At 46.4% G+C, this 14,938-nt stretch overlaps 1 protein-coding gene across 1 annotated transcript in view; it reads right to left on the bottom strand.

The window, feature by feature from the left end:
* The window catches only part of SEMA6A (semaphorin 6A), a 114,038-nt gene extending 109,066 nt beyond the window's left edge, over nt 1-4,972 (bottom strand). The window contains exon 1 of the mRNA XM_074166777.1: nt 4,413-4,972. The gene's annotated coding sequence lies outside the window, so the exon portion shown is untranslated. The remainder of the gene's footprint in view (nt 1-4,412) is intronic.
* Between the last annotated feature and the right edge of the window lie 9,966 nt (nt 4,973-14,938).

Raw genomic sequence — 14,938 nt, 5'->3', positions numbered from 1 at the left:
AGAATTAATGAGCAGAAAATGCTCAAGTGGTCAGCAGTACAAAGCACTGCTTACTCCTCTTATTCTTCTGTTGCCCCGTCAAAACAAAGCTTGTCACAATTTGTCGGATGCAACTTGCTCCATAACACAGAGACCTAGATTTGATTCAACACTGAAGGTTGATCCATAGTGAATGTACTCCCACCATAGATTCAGGTATTCAGCAAGTATTGATACCCAACAGAAAACAGTATTTTCAGACTGGGGCCTAAACATAAAAAAAAAGTCCCTATTTGAGTAACAGTTCAGCAACTGCCTTTAGTCTCAGAAAATTACTCGGGTAAGCAAATTTCTCTGGGTAAGCAAAGCTCACTTGGGTGAATGAGACTGGGAAGGATAAAGGCTAAAGACTTACCTCCTCAATAAATCAACAGTGGGAGGTACAATACTGCAGTATCTGTATCAAATTAGGATAGTGAAAAATTCTGGTTTAGTACGGTTCAACTTTTCTCTACCATATGCTGCGTGTAATAGAGTCGAACGTTATTTTCCAGAATTTACCTGGTTGGTTGTTTTCATCACTCTGCTATAGTGTATGGGAATCAGGTACTACAAACAAAACATTTGTTTGGGTAGTATAACAATGTGTTCTTGCAAACAAGTTGGATGTGAGGCATGTATTAGCTCAGGTCAATTTAATCCTAAAACGTTTTATGTCTCCCCTGCTGTAAACCATGTGAACTCCTTTCATGTGTATTTATGTATGGCTCTTCAAAACAAGATGACAAATTTCCCCTTCCCTTCACAAAACATGCACAAGCAAGTTCACAATCACCTACTTCCTTTTTAATGCAAACAGTTCTAGTCTGGATTTATCACAGGTCATTAATTTGATCTCTCTCCTTTTCATTCTTTTTTTTTTTTTTTCTTTTCAACAATTCAATGAAGGCAAGTCCTCATCCTTATACCGACCTACCTCCTTCTTCAGTCTTAAACTCCAATAACTGTGATCGCCTATTTAGAAACACTAAGAGGGGACTATGGCTAATACTTACTTTTATCTTCAAGTAGCTAGAGATGTTAGCTAGTCACGTTTCTCATAGATGTTAGTGCCTAATTATTTTTTGGTTCAAGGAGTAGGAGTTCAGTTGATAAGGTTGCTTTTGCCATTAAGTAAGAATATACAGTTTTAATGTACACTAATCAAGAATACATAGAACATCTGTGACCATATGATTCATCTTCCCTGAAAGTATTCACCCATGCTTCAAGGATTTGATTCCTATGACATGAAAAGCAAATTTTGTAAATATACTTTACAGTATTACTTACTATTTTAAAATTCATTTAGCATTCAGACAGAAATGTCATCTGGACATTCTGCTCCTGAACTAAATTTCCATGAAAGCCAGAGATTTTCTCCAGTGAAGAGTGGTAGAGAACGGAGATCAATGTTTTTATTCACAGGAAATTATTTGGCTTTAAAGAGATTTAGTCTCTTTGTCTTATACCTTATGAGAAGCTACCATATTAAAATCAGGTTCCTTTTAGATAAAATTATACTCTAGACAGTGAAATGCCTTGGCAACTGTACTTTTTTAAGAGTGACAAACCTTCCCAATCTTACCGCAGCTAGTATTTGCTTTCAACCACGTACAAGGCAATTCCATCAAGAAAGGGGTTTGCTGGAACAGACTCAAATTTCCTCACAATACACTAGATTAGTCTCACTAAAAAAAAAAAAAAAAAAAAAAAAAAACCACACCAAAAAAAACCCTACCAAAAAAACCCCCACAAAAAACCAAACACTCCAAACGAACAGAAGTTAACCAAAGCAAGATCATTTTGCTTTTCTGATCTGAAAACAAATGGCAAAGGAAGCCCTGAACACGATAACAGCTGTATAAATCTTACTCTGAGAGAAATGTCACAGACTCCTCAAAATCTCCATGAGTTCTGTGATTAAAAGAGCCTGACTCTGCTGGACTTTCTCACGTTGATACCAAAGGATTTACCCGCCAAGTACACATTACTTACATGAGAATGGCTCACTGGATGATACTTAGATTAAATGAATGCAAACCAAAAGCAGTCACTGAAATAATTTTTTCAAAGACAGAGGGGAAAATCACACCTCTAGCTATTATCTTTGAGGTTAGCTTAGTAATTAGTATCGTTACTGGATGATACTGAACAAAAGTTAGTAGAATCTCTGTCAAATAATAAGACACCACATGCAGCCTTGTGACAGAAAACGGTTGTGGAAATTTAACTCTTCGTTATTTACACACCTGCGAGCCGTATGTGCCCCTTTGGAAGATCAAGCGTTCACCTTACAGAGTCAGGAATTAGCGTATTTTACAATTTATCACAGAACTGACTAAAGCCTTTATTTTTTTTTGCCGCTCTACTATTGAAATAATTTTCTGCCTACAGCAGCTGGAGATCCGCGCTGCACAGACGCTGGCACAAACGCGCATGTTTACAAACTTCAAAAGCAGCAATTAGCTCGGGAGAGGAACAGGAGAACAAATTTCCCTCTGAATAAGCGGTCAAGGTTAGGAAAAGAGCAGAGCCGTTTGCCTACGGAAAAACCCAGCAGTTACTGCCTTGCGACTCACCCTGGGAAGAGCCAGGCAGGACAGAGGTGGTAGCGGCGGGCAGAAGGGCATCTCCGCTGCGACTGACCAGCCTCCAGCCTCAGCCCCGCTTTCCCCGCCAGCCCCTCACCCGGAGCCACCCCCGGGAAACGCCTCCCTCTGGCAGGAAGGAAGGAAGGAAGGAAGGGGTTGGGGCGGCCGAGCCCTCCCAAGAAGCAGGTACTTTCTCCAGGCGTGATGAAGGAGACCTCAAACTTTTCGGCGGAGCGCCCCGGCGGTGCTGACCCTCCGCCGGCCCCGGGGGCTGCCCGAGCCGCCGCCGCTGCCCCCCGGCTCCGCGTTCCCTCTGCGCCACCGGCAGGAGCACAGCCCGAGGCGGGGGGGGCCGACGGGGGCTACCGCGGAGCCGCAGCTACGCCTTCTAACGCACCTTGCCCTCCGCTGGGAGCCTTCCCTGACCGTGCATAGACGTGGACGGGGTGTGTATGTGTAGGGGGAAATCCCTCCCCTCGGCAGCATCCTCTCCCCACCTCAGCATCAGCAGCGCGAAGACGCCCCGCTCCCGGCCCCCGCCTGGCCTCCCCACCGGCCCCGGGGCAGCCCGCAGCCCCTCTGGGAGGGCTGGCCGAACAGGAACTCCTTTGTGCCGGCCGGCCCCGTTATTCCCCTCTTAGAAAAACTTTCTTTTTTTCCGCCGTTTCGCCCGGCTCTCCGGAGGCCGGAGGGAGGAGAGGGACTGAAGGAGAGGCAGGGGGAGGGCACGGGTGGAGGGAGAGGAGCTGGGCTGCCCCCCGCGATGCTCCCCGCTTGCCGGGCCGCCCCGGTAGGTCCGGGCTCCGCGCCGGGGCCAGCCCGCCTGCCTGCGCTCCCCAGCCTGGGAGAAGAGGCTGGCAGAGCCATCGGCCCGCGGGGGAGAGACTGGCGGCGCCCGGCAGAAAGGGGCGGGGAGCAGGTCTGGGAGAGCCACCCTTCTCCCCGAGGCTGAGGGAGCGCTGCCGGCCCTCCTCTCCGCCGGGGCGGAGGGGAAGGCGGCCGCTGTCCGCGGGGAGCGGGCGGGGAGGGGAGCCCGCCGCCCCAGCCCGCGATCGCGAACAAAGCCCGCGGCAGCACCGGGGGCTGCGTCACGGAAGAAGTTTGCTCGGTTCCCGGCCCCTTCCCCCCAAAAAGCAAACCCAGCCTTGGGGAAAAAAAAAAAAAAATGTATAAAAATAAATAAATCGACCGCAACCCAACTAGCCCGCATGGAAGAGCGGAGGCCTCGGGGTTACGCCTCTGCACGGAGCGCCCACATTGTCCCTGTAACAAAGACACCCTCCCCCCGACTCAGCCCCACACGATGCCCGGCGGCCCTGGGGTGAGCGGGCGACGGCCCCAGCCTCAGCCCCGCCAGCGGCGTCCCGCGGCCGCCCGCCTGGCTCCCCGGCGGCCACGACCCCCTGCCGCCGGCCCGCTGCGAACCGGGCTCGGGGCCGGGGAGGCGGCGAGGAGCCCCAGCACCACGCATGCAAGCCGTGCTGAGGGGCTAGGGAGGGAAGGCTAAGACGTTAAGCAGTTGCGGGGCGGGGGAGGTAGAAAAAGAAGAAAAAAAAGAAAAGAAAGGCGAAACCACGAGATGCCTGGAAAGTGGCAACAGCAAGCGCAGCGTGTGCACTTGCAGGCGGCTCTTCTCCTCCTCCCTAGGCGCTGCAAACGCTGTAGAGACAGAAAGCAGCAGCCAGCCTTAAACCACACACCATCCTCGCTCCTCCCGAGCTTGCCGGGGCGACCCGGGAGCCTTTCTTTCCGAGCAACCCCAAAACATCAGATAGGGATACGGACGGGGGAGTACTGTACCTTTTCGGTGCATGTATCTAGGCAGCTAGAGGACAGAACTAGCTGATGTAGTGTCCCATTTAGTAATCCATTTAAGGGGATCTCTCTGGGAAACTGAAGCCACTCTCTCCTTTGCAATCCTTTGTCATTACTACATGTGTGCTTCCCGGGGGATGGAATATTTAATATTTCTACTTTCTGAATTGCAAATGCAATTTGTTCATTTCCAATGATGGGCGAAAAGAGGGGAGGGAACAGGGAGAACAAGAAGAAAAAAAAAAAAAAAAAGCGTTAGCAACTCCTCTCCAGACCCAATTCCACTACGGTTCCACTCCAGAAAGTCCCCTTCAGTCGCGCCTCGGGAGGTAAGTCATTTCGGGGTCTCCTGCTGCTCCCTCTCTACCAAAAGCGCTCCCGGTGCGACGGTTGCTTCAGGAAAACTCCTAGGCTGTAGGCACTCGCCGTGCCACGGCAGGAAAGCGCAGTCGCTCCTCGCCCCGGGCTGCCGGGCATTGGACTGTGCGCGGCGCGGACCAGGGAGCCGCTGTCTCCCGCTCGCTGCCCGCCGCTGCCCTGCCTCCCCCCGCCGCCCCTGGGACGCGGCTCTGTTGCCGAGAGGCGGAGACAAAACCCACCCCGCCCCGCCCGTGCCCACCAACCCCCGCCCCGACGGGGTGGCGGGCGGGGCCTCCGGGAGGGCGGGACCTGGGCGGTGGCCGCGGGGCGGGGGTCGCCGGGGCCGTGGGTGGGGGTGGGGAGTGTGGCTCCTCGTTCCAGTGATCTACGGGCGACGTCTCTCTGTCGGCGAGGTGGCCGGTGCCGAGCGTTGTGCGGAGCAGGTGGTAGCGGAGGGGACCCGTCGCCCCCGCCCGTCTCCCCGCAGTTGCCGCCTCCTGCCAGCCACCGCGGTTCTTCCGCGCCCGTGGGTTGCGGAGACGCCCACCAGCGGCCGGAGTAGCCCGGAGCGGCGGCCGTTGGGGGTCACGGTGCAGAGTTGTCGCCCGCAGACCCCCCAGGGGATGCGCGGCTCTTCCGCCTTCGTGCGCGGCAGCAGGGGCCGCTGCGGAGCCCGGGGCGGCGGCGGAGACCCGCGGACGCTGCCGCCGGGCCGAGGGCGGCGGGCCGTATCCCCCGGACGCATCCCCGGTACCCCCAGGGGAAGCGAGGACTGGGGCCCCAGCTGGCGGCTGGTGCAGGTCTCGGCCATCCGCTTGTCTTCCTTTCCCCCTTCCCTCCGCCCAAATCCCGCCTCGGTGGTCGCTCGCCGCGCTAATCCCCGTCTCGGAGCCGATCCAGCCAGGAGCAGGAGCAAGCGGCGCTAATACATTAATCCCCCTTTCCCCGGCCCCGCGCCGAGGCCCCCCGCCGCCGCCGGTAATCCCCCCCGGCCCGGCTCCGGTGCGGCGGGGCGATGCGGGGGCTGTGGCGGGGACCGCTCCCTCCCCCGGCTCCCGCGCCTCCCTCCCCCCACGCTGCCGCCCCGGGACGGCAGCCCCGGGAACGGGAGGTGCTTGCGGGGCCGCCGGGCTCGCAGATCCCCGCCGCAGCCGGGCGAAGCTCAGCCGCTGCCCCACGGGCGCGGCCGCCGTGGGGTCCGACCCGACCACCCGTGGGTCCGCCCCTTCGCGCCCGTAGGGGCGAGCCCCGCGCCCCGCTGACCTCTCGGAGCATCGGGGGTCAGGCGGCCAAGCGGCGGGAGCGGACTATGGTATAAACCTGACAAAATTGCTCAAAGTCGGTGAGCTGGAAATCCGCGTGCACGTTTCTTTGGCGGCGGCATGAAGTCCCTCAAGAGTTTTAAGCAGTAATTTCCACCCTCTAGATCTCGCCGGAGTAGCGCTGCAAGGAGAACCTCTAGTTATTTCAGCGCGAAGGTATCTAGTTTCCAGAGGATTAATTTACATGTGCAATTGCTTTAACATGATTTATACTTTTTTTCTTTTTTTCAAACCAGATAAGTGAAAGGACAGACTGCAACTAGGGGATTTGCTGTCAGGCCAAGAAGTGTGGCATTAAAATTAAAATAATTACTTGTTTATGACAGCTGTTTTTCTGCCTTTTATTTTCAGAAAATGAAAGGACTCTGAGAAATTGGTTTTGGTTTGGTATTTGATTTGGGATCAAAATTACACACACATTCATTCAATTTCTAGTTGTTAGATTACAAGGGAAAACATTCATCTGCATCAAGGAAAAGTTTCTTCTTTCCTTTCAGGCAGTTTAAACTGAATGTATACTTAGGGTAATTTTCTAATCTAAGGAACTGAGACTTAGTATATATTTTCTTTCTTTCCTTGAAAATCTAAACCAGAAGCAAGTTATGCACCAAACAGAATAATTGCTGGGGACAGATAAATTTTAGTGAAAGAAACTTACCCTAGATCTGAAAGCAATTAGGGAAACTGAACTGGTACAAATAATTTCTGGGTACCCAAGCTTGTGTCAGGGGGGTAAACCAGATGAATATACCTTGATTTGCCAAGACTCCTAACCCCATTTCCACAAAGAGGCCCCCAATCATCTCATGCTACTTCTCCCTCTGTCAGGAAACAAGAACAGAGACTGAACGCAGTCAGGATTTGTGGGAAATACCCATTCAACAATACCAAAGGCTGACATTCCATCATTACATTATACTCAATCACTACATACGTTGTGAGGTGTTCAGAACTTCCACTGACTTTGTTGTGGGTTTGAACTGTAAGCAGATCTAGATTGGGCCCTTACTGTGTGCTCCAGATACTTCACAAATATTTCCGCAATACTGAATGGTTTCTTTTACACTTGCATTTCTTCATTAATCAAAAAAGTCTCTCTGACAGAGAGCATTTCCCCCCTTATATTTGGGGTTTTGAAAAATACAGACCAGATTTTTGTATTATGAAAGTTCTGCAAGAAGCAGAAAGCACTAAAAAATCCTATTTTCCAGACATTGGTACTAGTTAAGGCATCAGTTGCTAGAAGTATTATTTTATATTCAGGTTCTTTTACAAAAGTGTTTTCCATTCATCCACTTTCTTTCCCTGTATTGAATTTCCAAGCCTGCACTGCCTAATTTCTTCACTTAAATCATACGTTGTAGCCCTTTTTCATTTAGCCTTCTGCCAAAATGAAAGCCAGCTCTTCTGTCCTTCATTCCCTTACTGCTCCTTCTGCTCTTAACTTACTAGAATCAATCTGCAAAATCAGACATGTTTTCATGGCTTAAAAAACCAGCCTCTTTTCTTTTACCTGACTCCCTGTTCCTTTTTCTGTACCCAACCCAGTAAATTATTTTCCTGATCTTTTCTCTCCCACCAAGGTTTTTAGGCTATTTTCGTGGAACTTTAATATCAATCTCAATTCTCCATGCTGTCAGTTTTTCTGAAAACAGAGACACAACCTTATTTGTTTTGCCCAGTCTAGTTAACAACTGTGGGCTACTCACACTGGCTTGGGGAAGGGAGTTATTACCCTTATTGATGGGAAAAGACATATTTTTTCACTGGCTGCTTCTTGGCAGCTGCAGAGGTAGAAGTGCAGCGGGTTTTCCAGTGAGGAATTTTTGGTGAGGTCTCCATGGAGCTGTACATTTTAAAAGCCTTATCTGAACAACTCACACAAGCTACGGAAAAGTTCTCCAAATCACTCCAACCCCGCTTCAGAGTCGGTGTCTACCAAAGATTTGAAATATGGAAATGTTACCTCTACCCCTCCTTTGTAATTACATACGAAACATATTGAGTTGAAGTTCATGGGACACTGTCCTGTGTGGGAGAAGGGCATTTCCCTGGCAGCAGCTGACTCTTCCAGTTGGGTTGTGAGAAGTTTAATGCCAATTGGTGTGCTGAGCCCCACGTTGTGTACATACATATTTTCTACTTTACCAGCTTCCCAGAGCCACGTGACTGCAGGAGCAGCATCCCATTAGTTACAGTTCTGAGGAGCTGAGATACTCCAGGGGTGCAATGGCACCTTGTCATTTGGCACATCCCCACTCATTATCTTCCCATGTCATAATAACCTGTGCAACATTCCCCAGTTTCTGTATTGGTTGTTATTAGATTCAGTTCAGTTCATTCTTGCCCCTATTTCAAAGGGTCAAAGTGCAGCAGAGTTTTATGTTGACAAGAAGCAACACACAAGAGTGGCAGAGCTGGGGATTTTGACAGCTGTCTGAGAAACACTAGGGGGTTTTGCCCCAAGGAAGGTACGAAACAGTTTTGATGTCCAAGAGGCACTTGAAGCCTGTAATCTTAGGGGGGGATTGCAATTCCTTTCCCCCCCTCTCCTATTTCAGCATCAGAGGAGATGTCTTTACCTGCGTGGATGTGTCTCACCACAAATAAAATGTTGAGTGCAGGGACATCTTAATATAAGGAAGTGTTGACTTCTTTAATCTTACAACAATACTGAAAGCTTATCAAACTGTAAATATGATTTTTGTCAGGACAACATTATTGAATGCCTGGCAAAGTAATTACTCATACACAGAGAAAAATAAGGTGTTTCTTTTAATCACTTCAGAGGAATTTACCAAACTCAGCTCTACTCTGAAAATGTGGTTGAAATTGGGCAGGTTTTTAGTCAGCACATAGCTGTACTTGGGCACACTGCAGCTAAAGGAAAGAAGACTCATAAAAACCAACATGGACCTAATTCTCCGACTCTTAATGTAAAATGGCAATGGGTCTTTTGCCCGATTAACTCCTGCAGTCAGGCTCATAGTTTGAAATTATGAGCAGTAGACATTTTACAGACCACTGCAAACACATGAAATGAGATTAGATTAAGAACAGGTAAACCATAAGTTTCTTCTATGGATGTGATTTTTAATGGTGGGTGAATCCCTGCAAAATTCCTTCCTTAACTAAGGACCTTACAAGAAATGCCACATTTTCAGGTTGCAGGATGGCATATATGGATTTGCTTTTCTCAATCACTTTGCTCAGACGTCTCCCGAATAACCCAGATGACCGTAGGCTGACGTGGGGTGTGCTCAGCAGGGGAACCCAAAGTAGTCAAAATTCAGGAAAGCAGTTCAAAATATTCCCTAGAAATATCAGGGACTCCACTGAAGGATTTGCCTCTGCCTGGGAACCCAAAGGGAGCCTCTCTGTGCCAATTCTGTGCAGGTTGGTCTTTACAACTATGGAGGATTTTGGAAGGCAAACAAGGCTGCAGAGCAGATGTTTTATGCAGGAGGCTGCCCTGGTCAGCCCCTGCTGTACTGTGCCAGAAAAATCAGCAGAAATTCATGTTGCGCTGTGAGCAACATTCACACGTCACTGTGTCATCTAGTTCCCAGAAGAGGAGAGTGTTACATGATGGTGAAATAAGCAGAGAATATTGTGGATAGCAGCTGGACCATATGGTGAAGGGAGTGGTTCTGTTAAAAAAACAAAACAACAGAGCACCGAAGATCAATATGGGAAAGTGACGTAGAATTTAACAGTTGTTAAAACCAACAGAAATTTGCAGAGACCCATTATCAAATTATGCCAAATACATGAGCCAGATCCTCCTCTGGTGTAAATTAACATAATCTTATTAATGTTAGTGCATCCACATTGATTTCACCTACTGATGATCTGTTTTGTAAAATTTCACCAAGAAATGAGTGTATGGTAATTTTTAATTAGCCTATAGAGTTCCACAAGAGGAATATAACTGATCTGTTGTATGCCATAGGCAGTTGTTTAAGTCACTAGAAAAATTATTTGCTATTGAACTCTACTGGATTTTCCATAAAGGGAAGCTTACTTTCTTCACACATTGGATGTTGATGATCTCACATTAGTCTCTTCTAGTTAGAGTCTCTGAGAGGAAAATTAATCAGAAACTGTAGAGCATCTGAAGAGAGTTTTCAGGGTTTCTTTTCCATCAGTTTTATTATGGGAGAAGACAGTATGCTCTTCAGTTACTTCATGGTGGTTTAGTTTGAAGTATTGTGCGCTACATTTTTAGTTCACCATTTCAGAAATTCCCTCCCCACCCCCAGCTTTTCCAGCATTGTGCTTGGATGTTGAATTCTTTTTGAGCACAGTGAGGAACTGAACAGAATAAAATATGTCTGTCAGCTACTGTTTCTCTTTATATGATTAAGATTTGACACTAAGTAGTGAGTTGCTTGGACAGCAAGTGAAGAGGTGTAGAGGGATGCTCTAAAAACATGCAAAATACATATTTTTTTTGAAATTCAAGTCAAATTCATATGGTTTTCTTGGGGTAAATCCTCTGTTCTCATCAGGACTTCATAAAATCAGGGGCTTGATCAAGAGTTTAAGAAAAACAGTGAGAAAGATTTATTTTGGCTTTGTCTGTGTTCTTGCAGTGGATAAATATGGTCCAAAGTGAACCATTGCAGTGGCTCCCAAAAAAGCAATGAACATTACAGATCTATAGGGGCGATCTAAGGGTAAAATTATCATAATTGAAAAGACAGCACTGAAGGAAGTCAATATTATAATAAAAATGTTTTAAATACAATTACAGCATCAAACTGAGAGCAAATCCAATTTAAAATATTAAAAAGTGGTTATTTTAATAAGTCAAAATCATTGCTTTCAGTGTCCCTTCAGCTGAACTGAGCCCTTAGGAACACTCAGTGAGTGGAATTGCCAGGCAATACAATATTACCAAAGAGAAACCTTTAATGGTTTCAGTATCTAAAGAAAGAGGCTTTATTCCATCCTCCTCCCCAACACACACACTTTAATTCATAACATTAAATCTCATCCAGCTGACTCCTTTTTTTTTTTTTTTTTTAACGCTCAAGTTGATGGCAGTGGGAAGAAAAAAGTGTCTGCAACTGACAGACAAAAAATTAAAAAGGAGGAACAGAGGGGAAGAGAGCAGGCAGGACAAAATGGAAGAGTAGAGGAGAAGGCTCCAGCTGAGAAAATTTGTGAAGTAGAGTGTGTGGGGAGGGGGGAGAGGGAAGGAAACCAGAGAGAAGATGGGGAGGGAAGGAGAAAGGAAGAAAGAGGACCAAAGAGAGAGAGGAATGCAAATAGTCTCTATGTGAAGCAGAAGATTCGTGAGATATAGTAAAGCAATGTAGGCAAAACAGGATTGGTTAAACCTTGACAAATGAGCAGCTGATGGAAAACGATCATTTAGTCAGGTTTTATCCTTTGATCCTGCTAGGTTACTGAATTAAAACAACAAGAAACGAGAGGCTGAGTTGCTCTAGGTTTACACTTGCTTTTAAACAATATGAATGTTTTTACATACTTAAAGAGAAATTAATGTCAAACACATTATGGCCTGCTAAGATACAGAAGAGTGACTGAAAATGTGTTGAAAAACATGACAAAGTATTTGGGAAGAAAAAAGTGTGTCCTGCTTTTGGCAAAGCAGTTTTCATCAGTGTCAGTCACCTCCCCACGCAGCCTGATGAGCTATTTGGACTGAATTCTGTACGGAAAAAGTGACACAGGATAGCCAGGAAATAACAGGGACACAGGTTGGATGGTGGATCTGTCTAGAAAAGGCACCAGGGCGGCCAGCGGCCATCACCCCTGGGTGGGCTGGCTGGAGTTCGGCTCCTCTTGGCTCACACCTGTGAGCAAGGCAAAAACAGGAGGCGAGTGGAAACACATCTCACTCATGCTCCCTGTGCACCTGCCCTCACCAAGGGCAAGTTAATATCCCTGGTGTCTCCTGGGGAAGAGCAGAAAATGATTCCAAGGGAGGACGTGGGATGAGTTGTCAGTTTGTAGCACAGTTTGGCTTTTATGGGGTACGGTGGGAATTGGCAGTGGGAGTTGATGGGGTCTTTTCAGTGATTTCTGAGTATGCTTTATCTAGCAAAGATGTTTTCAGGAAAAAGAGCTGAAATGGATATTTTCCTTTGTCTGCTTGTCCGTAATCGTTTTCCTAAGAGGAAAACTGTCAGGATGGCGTTTCTAGCACTAGTTCAATTAACTGGTGCAGACAGAGCTCTCTTTTGCCTTTCCCTGTATTGCATTAGGCCAGGAAAAGTAATAATAAGAATGCTGAAGGTGCAAAATCAGTAGTCTAGTTTTTTTCCAGAGAGCTATCTGTAGTCTGCCAATGGTATTTGTACTTGAAAGGGTTTTACTCGAAAAGAAGTTGCACTGAAGCTAGCACAGGTAGCTGTGGAGTTAGATGTTTCTTGCTGCATGCAGAGGTGATACCTTCTGGCCTATCTGAGGTTAATGATGACAACAGCATTAGTGCCATGTATGACCCCTCCCTCCCTCCTGGCTGGTTGTAGTCTGGAGTTTCCTGGTGGTTATTACAGCTGAAAAGCATTTGCTAATGAAGCCTGCACTATTACCAGGGAATGAGGGAAGGGGAGCAGAGACTTCCCGTGTTTGCTCATTCCTGGCAATCATTAGCCAGCCTGTGCTCCTGGGCGTGACTGTCCCAGGTAAATCACGGCCCAGACATTCCAGCCCTGCCTAAGTGAGTTTCAGTCACTCCGCTGTGCCTGATACTAGTGCAGCAAAATCGAGAGGAAGTGAGTGAAAGCCATTTAGAAGATTTGTCACTGGTCCAACAGAAAGAGACCACGCAGAAACTGCCTCTGTTTGACTCACCGTGAAAGAAGGGTTTCCATTGCTTGGAGACACATATTTGATTTCTGAGTCAAACCATCGTCCTTTCCTTAAACCATCATACCATAGTGTATTAGTGTGTACTCACCATTGCATGTGTGGAAGTTTAGTAGATAATGAAGGATAACTCATAGGTGCAGAAGTGGCAAGACTATGTATAAAGAAGAAGAAATGTGGAAGAAAACATCAACTTGCATGAAATAAACCACAGGCATCCTCATTTATATGCTCTCAGTGATGAAACTCCCACTAGCTGAAAAAAAAAATTCGTGTATTATTGCCAAGGGTATCATTTATAGCAATATTCTTGGTGACTAACTCTTTATTTGGGCTGTCCTGAAGACAACATTATTCCTCACTTTTGGCAGGGACTTCCTGTGGATGTTGCTTGAATTGTACATTCAGCCCTGTGTGGAATATGCATTAGTGTTTCCAGAAAATCAGCAGAAAACATATGTGCATTTTACTGTCTGCTTACATCCTATGTCAAAGACACAAATAAAACTTGATTTAAGAGTATTAAGTTTTTCCTTGGGCCTGTATTCTATTGAAATCCTTAACTCGGGCTGAATAAAAACCAAAGTAGATTTATAAATGGGCTGTGTTTGATGTTGGCTAAAATGCTTGGGGTAAAGAAGTAGTTTTAGAGCAGTCTTTGGGAGTTTTGTCACTGACTTTCACAGGACCAGAACATGACCTGAGATGCAAAATCTGTAACATTAACTAGTTTATAACCATGCCTCCTAACTCGGTGAAAACAGAAAATTTATAAGATAATAACCGTAAAATAAAATAAGCAAAATAACAAAATACAATAAATCAGGCATTAAACTGGAAAGTCTGGTTCAGTTCTTGGTCTCAATGTAGTCAATGGCAAAACTGTAGCTGACCTTAGTGTGGTAAGAGAATGCTTTCAAGTCCAAATCCAGATTTTAGCATGGTCTTTGTGTATATCCGATAAGGCATATACAAGTCACGTTTTCCCACATTCTACTTCATGTTAATGAAATTAATACCCCATTCCTGCCTCTTGCAAACTGGTTTCACAGTGACTTTACCTGTACTATTTGCTCTCAAAGCAGTTTCTGACACCAACAGATAGGTGTTTTGTTTGGCTTTGGTTGGTTGGTTGTTATGGTTTTTTAATGGCCTTTATGTTATTCTTTTTTGTTTTGGCCCGTCCAGAATTTTAAAATAGACAAGCCTACTGCAAAAACTACTACTAACTGCTCCTTGGTTATCCTTAAATTTTTCCAGCAGAGTTATAAAACCTTGTAAGTAGGGGGCTCATAATGAAAACTCTACAGTGACCTTAGTGATGGTGGCAGATTATAATATTCAGGTTGCTAAAATGTCTAGTTAATGAATGTCAGTAGGATTAGAAAATGATTGAGGCATTTTTTAAGGTCTCCATGCTGTGATAGATTTATATCACTAATAACAATGAAAGGTGCACAGGAATCTATGGACACTGCCTCTTTCCTCCAAAAATCAGCTCCGTCTCTTATTAATTAAATTGAATACAGAACAATATAAATCTCCCGGTGCTTATTCCACTCATTTCATACATACTAATGAGGATGAGCTTCTGAAGCTGGTGGTTGGGATCATTTATTCAGTGGTGGGAAAAATAACATCAGGATTCAGACCCCCTGCTGACTTTGCACACTGTTGTGCTAGATTTATATTGGCCTACTAATAAGTAACTGAATACATTAAACGAGGCGCTCGTCACTGCAAGGGTTACAAGGGACTCCTTGTTTTTCTTCCTTGTGTATTCTTTGGTGAGGAGATTAGGGGAGATGGGCCCATTATGTAAGTCTCTCCTCTTGTATTTCATCCACCAGTTCAAAGCCCTCTTTTCCAAACAGAAACTATGCCAAAGCTCTCATCAATCATTAAAAGTCCCAGCAGCAACAAACTCACTGATTTTGATGTGAAGTGCAACAGTCCTGTCTTTTTTTCACGTTAAGAAAGTGAATC

Source organism: Numenius arquata, chromosome Z, assembly GCF_964106895.1.
Source record: "Numenius arquata chromosome Z, bNumArq3.hap1.1, whole genome shotgun sequence".
NCBI lineage: Eukaryota > Metazoa > Chordata > Aves > Charadriiformes > Scolopacidae > Numenius > Numenius arquata.
The sequence above is the reverse complement of the archived record's forward strand: the minus strand, read 5'-3'. Positions and strand labels throughout refer to the sequence as shown.